At 31.9% G+C, this 12968-nt stretch overlaps 1 protein-coding gene across 1 annotated transcript in view; it reads right to left on the bottom strand.

Moving 5' to 3' along the window:
• The window catches only part of LOC128647460 (teneurin-3-like), a 708055-nt gene extending 698619 nt beyond the window's left edge, over positions 1 to 9436 (bottom strand). The window contains exon 1 of the mRNA XM_053700247.1: positions 9192 to 9436. The gene's annotated coding sequence lies outside the window, so the exon portion shown is untranslated. The remainder of the gene's footprint in view (positions 1 to 9191) is intronic.
• Between the last annotated feature and the right edge of the window lie 3532 nt (positions 9437 to 12968).

The following is a 12968-nucleotide window of genomic DNA, read 5'->3' as shown; positions in this document are numbered from 1 at the left end:
TGGGTATCTTAAGGCAGCTTCACCAACATTTTTTTTTATTATTATTATTATTGGTATTCAGAATTATGTAATCAATCATACCAAAGGTTTAAATAAATACTTTTTAAATTAAGTTGCTATGTACAACAATGCTTAGCCAGCATCACAGAGATACAAAGTATAAAAAAAAAAAAAAGTATTGACCTGTTACAGACTACTGCTTAATGCATGCAACTATTACAACTATACACTGATCAAATAAATAAATAAAAATAGATTAAAAAAAAGTAACTATATATTCAACACCTTCAAATAAATACATTTTACTCTATTTAAAATATAGTGCTTTTAAATGTACGCTTATTTGCAACAGAAATGAAAAATGAAGAACAAGATAAAAAGGCTTAAATATTTTTATAACAGCCACAAAGTACTAGTTAAAGGTAATGATCAAAAACATCAAAAGTACACATTTTAAAGAAGTGGGCATGTTTCTTTTCTAATAGCAACCTATAAAGGTTACTTTTGGAAATACAAAGCTGTAATTATTTTTTCTTTTCTAGTACAAAATAAATTCACAAAGTTAATTTGCAGTAATGTTTAAATTTCTTACTAAGTGATACAATACATTCTAAAAGTTGACTAGGAAAGGCCAATTTAAAACTGTGCCAACTTTAAGTGGTTTTAATCTCACACTTATCAGTTCTAAAAGGTATAGTATGTTATTTAAGCATCGTCGCCCGCCCTATAAACTAAGTAAAATGAAGGAAAACTTGCAGGACAGTGGATAGATTTATGAGACAGTCTAATCTCTCGTTTATATTGTTCAACATCTCCTTAAAGGTATTGCAGGTTGTCGACTAGTGCATATTATTCTCAAGAGAAGAAACCGCTACAAAATATGATTCACTTCTTAAAAATACACAAATAATTCAGGAATAATTTCAAAGCAACGTATGCATTATATAAAAATTATAATATATATATATAAATATATATATATATATATATATATATATATATATATATATATATATATATTTCTCTTTTTCAATGAAATCATGAATTCAAACAAATTGTTTGACTTTTTAGGGGCACTAAATACAGCCTTGCTATGCAAGCTTGAAGTCCTTCGAAGTAGTCAAAATGTAATATTCGGATACCTCTATACTCAAAAAAAGGAAACTTTGTAGACTGTTGTAGCATTTAAAGACTAGGTTTTCTAGTAATTTGAAGAACTGTGCTAAGAGAATAACAGTACGCAAACAAATACATAATTGATTCCACAAGGCAAACTTTTGACAAAATGAAACCATAATATGTTAAATATTCTTTCTGAAACACAGCAAGTAAAGATACTTAAAAATCTCCATACCAGAAAAGGGAGTCGCAAAGCAGCTACCGGCCTTCCCTCTTCTGCTATTGCTGTTCCTCTGTTCATGAATAAGAGCAGTGGCTGAGAAGGATGGCAGAAATACTAAAAATGTATATAGCAGGCAGACTACTGGGATACTCAGGGGGTATAGGAAAAAAGATGCTCAGGAGAAAATGGTAAGATAGGTGGTAAGCTGCCAAGTAAATGAGAAAGGCAAAATCCACTTAACTCTTTCACAGTTGGAGAAAAAAAAAAATAAAGCCCCATGTGCTTGTCTAGCAAGTCTGAAAATAACATATATTTCTAAAAGAAAACCAAGACAAACTAACAGTCCAGAGTTCTATTCAGCAAGATAAACAATTATGCAAGACAACTAATATTATTGTGGACATTATTTCCTGAAAATTATAAAATTGAAAAAGAAAGATTATATTAATATACATGCAGGGGATGTCTATTCAGCAGCATATCGCTAAACATAAAAATATATATTTTGACTGAAGGAGGAGAGCAGATTTGCTTTCCATGCACACAAGCACATACATACACGTGTGTGTGTATATATATATATATATATATATATATATATATATATACACACACACACATATATATATATATATATATATATATAAATTATGTATTGAAATTAGATCTATAGTCGTCTTTTTATATTGAAGGTACAAAACATAAACATGCACATATTTCCTTTGTGATTTGTACAAGAAGGCTCTAGAAAAATATATTCTAAAAATAGAATCAAATATTTTTTTAGAAGATTTCTTAATTAACTAGCGTTCTAGCTCTGGCATGCTTGTGCACGCATATAGACACAAAAGATAAACTAGTTTCATAAAACTAAGATCAATTTAGGTCATTGTATAATGATTAATGGGACTGTATAGAACAGTAAATAACAGAGTATGATGTTGAAAATGTCACCAGGCTATATATGGGGAGCCTGGGACAGAATGATCTATTAATAACACAGCTATTAAGGTATTATCACCTTTAAATGATATTACTCAAAATCCAATATACGACAACTTTCAGAGTGTTTTCTTGCAGTAGAGATGACACATTGTCCTTTGTAAAAGTGATTTCCCATGCAGACAATAGATCTCTACTCTGTCTTTCAGTAGCTACAGTACTCTTTCCTGATACATCTTTAAGAGGACAAAAATCCTATCCTTTTCATACCACATGTCATTTGCCTTTAAATTAGAAATTACATGGCTTTTTCCCCATTAGGTTTATAAACAGAACTACAACAACAGCAAGCTTTTTAGGAGAAATAAAATGACTGTATTAATGGTATGATTATTATTCTACCCCAGCATTCTAATTACGTTCAATACTGGACTTGATTTCTAACGATTATCCACTGTACTTGAAATCAGCAAAAATAAATTTCCACTACTTAGTCAAATGAAATGTGTAGCCAGCAGACATTTTACACAAGAGGATTTTTAGGGAACATATTCATATTGGTCAGAATGTAGGGTAGGAACAATAAACCCCTGCAAGGTTGGGATGTATGCAAACGGTTGCTGCTCTTAACTGGGGGCAGCTAGGCTTAAGGCAAGCTGGGTAAAGCCATAATCACTTGTGCTAAAAGAAGATTCTAATATTTTTTTAGGTTATGGTTTAGAAGGGAAGAGTTCAGTTACCTCAATAAATTATACCTCCACAACAAAATGTTAAACGGCATTAAAGGACTGCTTTTTAGTCAGGCTTAGATCATCATACGCTAAGGAAAAAAAAAAACTGTTCAGGTGTCTTTAGTAAATATTTAAAAGTAGATCAAATCTTTAAGTCAGCAGTTATGAAAAAAAATGTTAAACATGCGCACATCAGATTACCACATCACCCTCTACATGATATTCAAGTAATTCTAGATTTTTGAAATTAGATGCTATCTGGAATTGTGGAAAAAGTGCTGTATACACATTTGTAGCATATTCTAATCATTATTTGTGTGTGTAATATCCCTCTGAACTTGGAAGATATAATCTATAAAGAAGACAAGCTATAGTATTGGAGAGGGGTATCTGTAATAAACCATAGTATAATAAAACCCAATATATGAATTATGTGAAAACAATACATTTTAGAATTATAAGAAAAGAAAAAAAAATTGCTTCCTTCTAAAACCGGGACCTTTATTATCTCTGCATCTCTAAAAAAGATGTATATTGCTAAAGCTCTACTATATATTTCTGACTTTAAATTTATAAACAGAAGGAAGACTTTAACCATAGTAGTAGCAGTTTGGACAATTATACCAAGGTAATAGAAATAAAGTTTTGCTTTCTGAAAGAGTAGTTTAAATAGGCAATGGTACATTAAGGATTTGTATTTAATGCTGAAAAGAGATAAGAAAGTGTCTGGGTTTACATTAATCTTTATATTACATTTTGATAATCATGCGGCAAACAATGAGAACGTGGTCAACAACTATACAGCTTGACCCTTAGATACAAATTAAGTAAATAATAATAAAAAAAAAAACAACTAAAGATGTTGGATTAATAATCATAAGATATGGGTGATGAGCAAGTTAGAGTAATGTAGAATACATACTAAGTCTGAGACTTGATTGCATTGTAGAATATGATTAAACAATCTATACTTGAAAGCACTGGTTTGGAAAAGGTAAAACATGTCTATCAAAGATTTGGGTTTTGTTTTGAATATACCCAATACAGAATTTAACTATACAGTGAAATAGCACTTCAATACAGCTGGAGACACTGTATAATAAGAAATATGGCACAATTTTTATTCAGGACGTGTCTATTGCTATTGTTTGGCCCAAAACATCAAATCTCACCAACTAAAATGTACTTTGAAATTATAGTTTACGTATTTACCAAAAGTAATATGTATTTCCATGTGAGTGACTGGTGCAGTTAAACAGTGTATCAGAATTAAATGTAACTGCCTATAACTGAAAGCATATAAAGTAGTAGATTTATATTGTTATGCCAAAATGATCTGTGCTTGTCATTTTTTTTTAAATTGAAGCATTCTGTAGACACCCATTGTTGGGAAGGTATTTAAATAGCCATACAGATAGTAGCTATCAAATAAAGCTTCCCACGTACTACAAAGGCTCTTTTATAATATAATAAATACTTTCTAGATCCAGCAAAATAACTTCATACAACACTATCAAGGAGGACAATGATTATATTATAAAAAAAAAGCTAAGATTATATCAAAGAGCAGCATCCTCATATGTCAGAAAGAACATGAGTAGCTAAAGAATATCTAAATAATTCAAAACACAGAAGATGAAACTAAGGACCTTGAAAGCATAACAAAAAATGAGTTTTAGATTAAATAAACTGCAAATATAATTAAGAAAAAATATGAAAGATTATGGCATTTTAATGTTGCTATATCATCACTTTACTTAATATTATATAACCTCTATCTATCTATTATACTCATGCATGTAAACAAACACCCATTAGACTATATTTTTCCTGGGTACTAATCTACTGGTAGCACTTTCAAATAGACATGAATTTTTCTTTCTAAACTCTCGTGTTTTAAATCATCAATAATATTCCCATGCACTTTCATGGTAAGTAAGGAAAGGAAATGAGACGTTTGGGTTTTAAGTATATTTCCAATGTGTCACAAATCAAGGCCTCACATAAATGCAATTAGGGTCTTGAGAATCAACACTAGAATTCAGAGATACTATAACACTTGCAACAAAACAAATGGCTTCTCAAGATGGAGAAATATTGCTATCAATCACCAAGCAAGTTAATTCTACATAATAAGGCAGGTTTGGATGCAGACTGATCCATTGTGGAATGCTTGTATCTAAAATTGATTACAACGGCACAGAAAATGTATGCAGCACTCTAAAGCACTTCTATGCTCTGAAACATTAATCTCAATTGCAAGTAGAGCTTCATAATGCTTGGTATGAAAAAGCATGAAATAAATCAGACTTTATAAGACACGTCAATTAATCAATTTTCGAACCAAGAAAATATGTTTTTAAGCAAAGTATTCCTAAAGCACTCATTATATGGTGTATGTTAGAATAAAATGGTAATGCTTTGTTCTTAAAATGTAAGTTGAGCTGGCTGGAAATAAAATGGACACAAGTGAGCAAGAATATGAACGTAGAAACCATAAATAAATATATCAATGGCGTACAAAGAAATAATTATAAAAACTTTCAAAGTGAAATGTTAAACTTTATATATAACTGTTACACTATAGATTACTACAACTGACCCTTCTGCACCTAAGTGGTTTTAAGTACACATTTTAAGTAAATGTCATCTACCATAACTAAGTAATTAATTTCAATTAATAGGTTACCAAAAGTCTTTAGAAGCAATCAAGAATACAGTTCTTCTTTTATATTAAGCCAATAACATTTAGTATAATTAACTATATATTTTTCAAAACTTTTCAGTGCTACAAAGTTCTCATAAAAAAAATCCAATGTAAATAAGTTGCCAAGAATAAACATATGAAATGTCTTCATGTGTGAGTTGTAAATTTATCTTTTCTATTCTTTTCCCAAACATGGACATTTTCATTGTGTTTAAAATAAATTAAGCACAAGCAATTACTATTATGCTTAATGGATTTCTTAATTAAAAAGCATTTTTACATTTTTTTTTTATTTTCTGTAATCATATTAATTATACAAAATACCAAAGATAAATGTGATTAAAATGAATGAAACTGTGTATACAACAATAAATCAATGCAAAAATACTCTCATTTGAAGTTTATTTACAGTTCTTATCTTTTAATGGTCTGCCAGAAAGATCTGAGTTTCATCTTCCAAATGAACATTTTTCAAGAAGAAGAAAAGAAAAAAAAAAAAACTTGAATGTGAAGTTCAATCATCTGGTCTCTGTGATATATTATGCTACTACTATGAGATATAATTACCCACAGCTCTGCGGGGCTTAACTAAAGTACAAGCCCGAACTTTAAAAAAGTATTCTGTGCAAAGTGTTTCAATTTTATAATTTGTCCTGTGGTATTTTTAGTCTATATTATATATATATATATATATATATATATATATATATATATATATATATATATATATATATATATATATATATATATATATATATATATATATATATATATATATATATACACACACACACACACACTTTCAAGAAATGTATGTTTTATTGATTGTGAACCAATATGCAGGCCTGTTCCAGTTATAGTTAAATCTAGTATTATTTTATGTTTCACAAAAAAATTATAATAAATTAGTTTTGTTAATACATAAGACATTTTATATTCATCTTTTTCTATAATATGTTAAATACAAATTAAAATGATATCATAAGCTTATAAAACTATAAGCTTTAATGAAGTTAAAACATTTTGAGCCTGTTATTTGGCAGCTGACTGAAGTCTAGAAATATGTATGGTGATAAGTGAGAATATAATGAAGCTTGACATTAGTTTAATTCAAAGAGTTTGTATAGTTTTTCCTCCACAATATCAACATGCGCAGTTGTAAAATGAAAAGTATTAAAAAAAAATGTAAATGCGAATATAATGTCTATAGAGAGAGTGATAGGACTAAATGACACTTATAGGCCATTAACGCTCTTAGTGTGTGCAAAGGAATAATTATGAGTAAAAGAAAGCGCTTAAAGTATATTTAATTTACATTTTCAGATAAAATTGACTTCATGTGCCATTAACTTCTGTATTTTGATATTTAAATTCTATTAAAAAAAAAAAAAAAAGTTATTAGACTGACAAGTGGATAAGAAACTTATATTTTATATGATATTCTGATATTCAGATGCCTAAAAATATGTGAGTGCTGATAATGTGAGAAAGTACTTCAAAAAGTTATCAAATCCTGGTTTATGACTTCATACTAGCTGCAGAAAAGCTAAGTACAAATAGAACTGTATTTTCAAGACCAAAAATGAAAGCCCACCCACTGGATTCTTTCAGTGCTTCCAAATCTCTGGCATATGTTCCACATACAAGTTAGAACAGTAGCCTTGGGAACAGATTTAGAACTGTATAGCTAGAAATAATTTTACATATGTGTGTGTGTGTGACAATATCAGCCAGAATGTGAAAACTGGGGGCAGTCTGCTACCTTGGGGTACAAGCAAAATGTACAATCTGACAGTAAAATTGTTCACCTGCTGCCAAAATAAATCAGCAACTATTAGTGTTGCTGAGAAGTTACTACTAATAGAATCCAAAGAAGAAAAAAAATATATTTAAAATACTGTATCATGTGCAGTAAAGAAAAAACTAAAAATGTAAGGCAATAATTAAAAAATCTTCCATGATCATAAATAGCATGTCTATAGTTTTCTAACAATTTCCTTTATTTATAAATTTAAAATGCATGCTTCTGACTTTCTAGAACGTGATCTTAATCAATGTGATGATCACAGTTGCTATAATGATGGCAGGTTAAGTTAAGGTTTAATAACTCTGCATGTGCTTTTAAACTGATGCATTGATTTTCCTGTCTTTTTTTTTTCCTTAACAAAAACAAGCAACATGCCTCTTTCACCACCATATCCTACTGGCACAATGTTTATAAAATAGCGACTATTTTTAAATAAGCAGTGTTTTACTGCAATTAACAGAAATCAAGCAGTGATGTCAGGGCTGGATGCACAGTAAAATCCCCCTTGTCCTACATATAAGAAAATGAACTTTCTGGCAGGAACCCAGCAGCTGGTGGTGATATTGACACATCTCTTCCCAGCAGGGTTAAGGTCGGGATGATCACACGCTGACATCCACTCTTTGCAGTCTGATATTGGCTGGAAAGCCAGTTAACAGCTAGTTTAACCTCTTGTGAGCTGTGAATAAGAACATTTACACTGAGTAAAATGTGAGCAATTCTGGGGTAAAATCTAATTAGATTTACTGATGTGACATGTGATATATCAGTGTTTACACAGGATATGGGGAATAAAGAATACATACATGACAGTAGTAATTGTGTATATAAATTAGGGGAGAGAAGTATTAACTCAGTTCATTAATCAACTAAATATGAAAAGGTTGTTGAGGTATTTTAGATTGTATTATGGGGATTGTGGACTGCACTAAATTACATGTCTATAAGATAAAAAGAAAGTCAGGATAGTGTTACATAGTCCTTGGTTACATATAACAATGATTCTGCAGGTGCACATGTCAGAGTTGCTACAACATCAGATGTGCACATGTTACATAGTGGGAAAGGCTACAGGTTTCTCCAGCTTTGTAATATCTCCAAAACATAAGGCTCACTCCTCTTTTAACTTTGTCTGGGGACTCCGGGGTCCTTTGGCATGAATCCTACCCTTTGCTTTGGAAATGTCAAAAAGATCAATGGCACCATCTGTCCCCACCATCCACCTCTGAAACCAGAGGTTGAACTTCACATTACAGAATTACAGGGAGATCAAAATTTGGTCCAGACTTGAAAAAAATAAAAAATATCCAAAGAAGATAAAGGTAAAAAAAAATTATATATATATATTTATATATACACACACACTAATATATATATATATATATATATCTATCTATCTATATATATACACACACACACACACACATTTACAATCCCTGATATAAATCCTAACGGTAAAGTGTAAACTTAAGTAAACAATATATACAGGATCACTCATCTTAATCAAGTGAACATATTTTATCATATTATTATATTGAACCTAGGTAACTCATTGCAGTATTATAAAGATTGGGATAGGTGCATATAATAAACATGCACAAGTACCCCATTAAGGCTTGTACTCAGGTAAAGTAAAACAAGAGGTCGTCTGGGGCCACTTACCTCTTCTCCTGTTGTTCATCCCTCTCTGAGTATCCCAAGCTATGCAGCATGTCAGAGGCAAACACAAGATCAACATAAACAAGGTAGTGAAGTGAAAGGGGTGCAACTTCTAGCAAAGCCAGCAAGAGAATGTGCAAAACACAGCAACCAGTCCACTTTTTAGCTTCTCTGTTTCCTTCTGTGCATTCTTCTCACACACCATTTAGTGTATCTGTTGCTGATGAGGCTGAAGGAAGTTGTCCCGGCTAAGACCAGCACCATAAACCAGTGCGTCTGCCAGGCACACACGTGAAGCAGCAGCTCCTGTCTTAGCTGCCTCAGCCCAAGAGCCTACCACGCTCCTCCCCAGCACAAGCCAAGGGGGGAGAGCCAGCGTCCTCTAAACACTGCAGCCACCAGCCTACATATTTATAATCCTCCGCCACTTCTCAGCAGGAAAGCTACTTTCATACGTCCTTCTCAAAGAGGGAGGAAAAATATGTGTTGAATATATATCTAAGGAAAAGGAGAGAGACAGGCTGCTTTTTTATTGTGCTGCTGTTTGCAGGATTTCCCCACGGCTTGCCTATCTCCTTTCTCCCCCCTGTCTGTGTCTGCTAATGCAAAGTACCGATGCTCCCATGCTGTGTCCAATCAGTGCATCTACTACTAGAGCAATGATTTAGGGGTCATCCATGAACAACACTTCATGCTGATGAATGGCTCTTTGAAGCCTTGTGCCCTGATGAGGGTGTCTGCACGCTGCTGATTGCAAACGCTAATGAACTTACAGCTTCATTAGCTTGGGCTTTCTTGCCAGCAACATTGTGGTGTGAACAGTTTGACTTGTAAAATAACCCCCCAAAATACATACTTTTTGGGGTCAGTTTTTTGGGGTTTTGGAAATAATGTATAAAAATGCAACTGATAAAACAACAACACTTGTGTGTATTTTTTTTAAATAAATAGGTACAAAATTGATAGTATATTTTTTATGAGCTTTTGTGTTTTAAAAAACCAAATTTTCATATGTTTAGTGGAGTTTTAAAAATGAACAAAAATATATTTTAAGAGTTTTGCAAGATGAACACAACAATAAATAAATAAATAAATAAATAAATACAAATAAATACAAATAAATAAAGCCAGAATAAAACAAAAACACTTTTTGTCCTATGGCTTTGAAATGGATACAATAACATATAATTTGTTGGTCTTTCTGGCATTTAAAAAAAAAAATAACAAAGCCCCCTCAATAAAAAATAAATAAAAAGCAAAAATACTTTTATTTTTAGCCTTTTGAAAGCAAAAACTAAACAAATAAATAAAATAAAAAATTCCCTTTTTCCTCACACCAATGTTTGTAAGAAAGGAAAGTGTCTGTGACTGTAAAGCAAACTGTCAATTCTTGCAATTTCCCCAACAAATCAAACATAAAAGTTGAAAAGAAATACAAGCTTACAGTGTAGGTAGGCAATTAGCTGCAAATTTGGAACAGTACTCTGTACCTCTTTACTTAGCTGTAGAAAAGCTAAACTTTAAAGCTGTTTATAAACACACCACATACAATATATTTATATTCACACACAAACACTTTTCACAAGTCAGCAATAAGTCTAAATAAAAGTAAAACAAAGTGCCTGTGAACTCAGAGGAGGGGGGGGAGTGGTAAAAATAAAATAAAAATAGTAGGCAGCAAGGCTGCTATGCTAGACTGTTATATTTTCTTTGTGTGTGTAATATCTCCAATTTTTATTTAGAATTGATTTTTCTATAGTGATTGAGGTCTGTGCGCAAACACTTTAACACTTTTTTCAAACAACTCATAGTGACATTTTGGTGCATGTACATCAGTCTCTTAATGGGGGTATATATATATATATATATATATATATATATATATATATATATATATATATATATATATACAGCTATATATGTGACAACCCATAACATCTAATATTTGTAATCATCATGTAAATACTCTAGTTTTCACAAGAGGGTGCTGCAAAATATAGCAAGCATTGTAAATATCTGTCCCTTTGCTTCACAAAAAGATATATATATATATATATATATATATATATATATATATATATATATATATATATATATATATATATATATATATATATATATATATATATATATATATATATGCAGTGGATATAAAAGTCTACACACCCCTGTTAAAATGTCAGGTTTCTGTGATGTAAAAATATGAGACAAAGATAAATAATTTCAGAACTTTTTCCACCTTTAATGTAACCTATAAACTGTACAACTCAATTGCAAAACAAACTAAAATCTTTTAGGTGGAGGGACGCAGAAATAAAAAACTAAAAAAATATGGTTGCATAAGTGTGCACACCCTTAAACTAATACTTTGTTGAAGCACCTTTTGATTTTATTACAGCACTCAGTCTTTTTGGGTATGAGTTTTTCAGCATGGCACATCTTGACTTGGCAAGATTTGCCCCCTCTTCTTTGCAAAAACACTCTAAATCTGTCAGAATGCGAGGGCATCTCTTGCGCACAGCCCACTTAAGATCACCCCACAGATTTTCGATTGGATTCAGGTCTGGGCTCTGACTGGGCCATTCCAAAACTTTAATCTTCTTCTGGTGAAGCCATTCTTTTGTTGATTTGGATGTATGCTTTGGGGCGTTGTCATGCTGAAAGATGAAGTTCCTCTTCATGTTCAACTTTCTAGCAGAAGCCTGAAGGTTTTGTGCCAATATTGTCTGGTATTTGGATTTGTTCATAATTCCCTCTACCTTGACTAAGGCCCCAGTTCCAACTGAACAAAAACAGACCCAAAGCATGATGCTGCCACCAAAATGCTTCACTCTGGGTATGGTGTTCTTTTGGTTATATGCAGTGTTGTTTTTGCGCCAAACAAATCTTTTGGAATTATGGCCAAAAAGTTTAATCTTGGTTTCATCAAACCAGAAGACCTTTTGCGACATGCTTTTGGGAGACTTCAGATGTGTTTTTGCAAAATTTAGCTGGGCTTGGATGTTTTTTTTCATAAGAAAAGGCTTTCGTCTTGCCACTCTACCCCATAGCCCAGACATACAAAGAATACGGGTAATTGTTGTCACATGCACCACACAACCAGTACTTGCCAGATATTCCTGCAGCTCCTTTAATGGTGCTGTAGGCCTCTTGACAGCCTCCCAGACCAGTTTTCTTCTCGTCTTTTCATCAATTTTGGAGGGACGTCCAGTTCACTGTTGCGCCATATTTTCTCCACTTGATGATGACTGTCTTCACTGTGTTCCATGGTATATCTAATGCCTTGGAAATTCTTTTATACCGTTCTCCTGACTAATAACTTTTAACAATGAGATCCCTTTGATGCTTTGGAAGCTCTCTACGAACCATAGCTTTTGCTGTAGGTTGCGACTAAGAAAATGTCAGGAAAGACCTACTAGAACAGCTGAACTTTATTTTGGGTTAATCAGAGGCATTTTAAATGATGGCAGGTGTGTACTGACTCCTATTTAACATGATTTTGAATGTGATTGCTCAATTCTAAACACAGTTACATCCCCAGTTATAAGTGCACACTTATGCAACCATATTATTTTAGTTTTTTATTTTTACTTCCCTCCACCTAGAAGTTTCAGTTTGTTTTTCAATCAAGTTGTACAGTTTATAGGTCACATTAAAGGTGGAAAAAGTTCTGAAATTAATTATCTTCGTCTCATTTTTTTACATCACAGAAACCTGACATTTAAACAGGGGTGTGTAGACTTTTTTATATCCACTATATATATATATATATATATATAT

This window comes from Bombina bombina, chromosome 2, assembly GCF_027579735.1.
Source record: "Bombina bombina isolate aBomBom1 chromosome 2, aBomBom1.pri, whole genome shotgun sequence".
In the NCBI taxonomy this organism is placed as follows: Eukaryota; Metazoa; Chordata; class Amphibia; order Anura; family Bombinatoridae; genus Bombina; species Bombina bombina.
The sequence above is the reverse complement of the archived record's forward strand: the minus strand, read 5'-3'. Positions and strand labels throughout refer to the sequence as shown.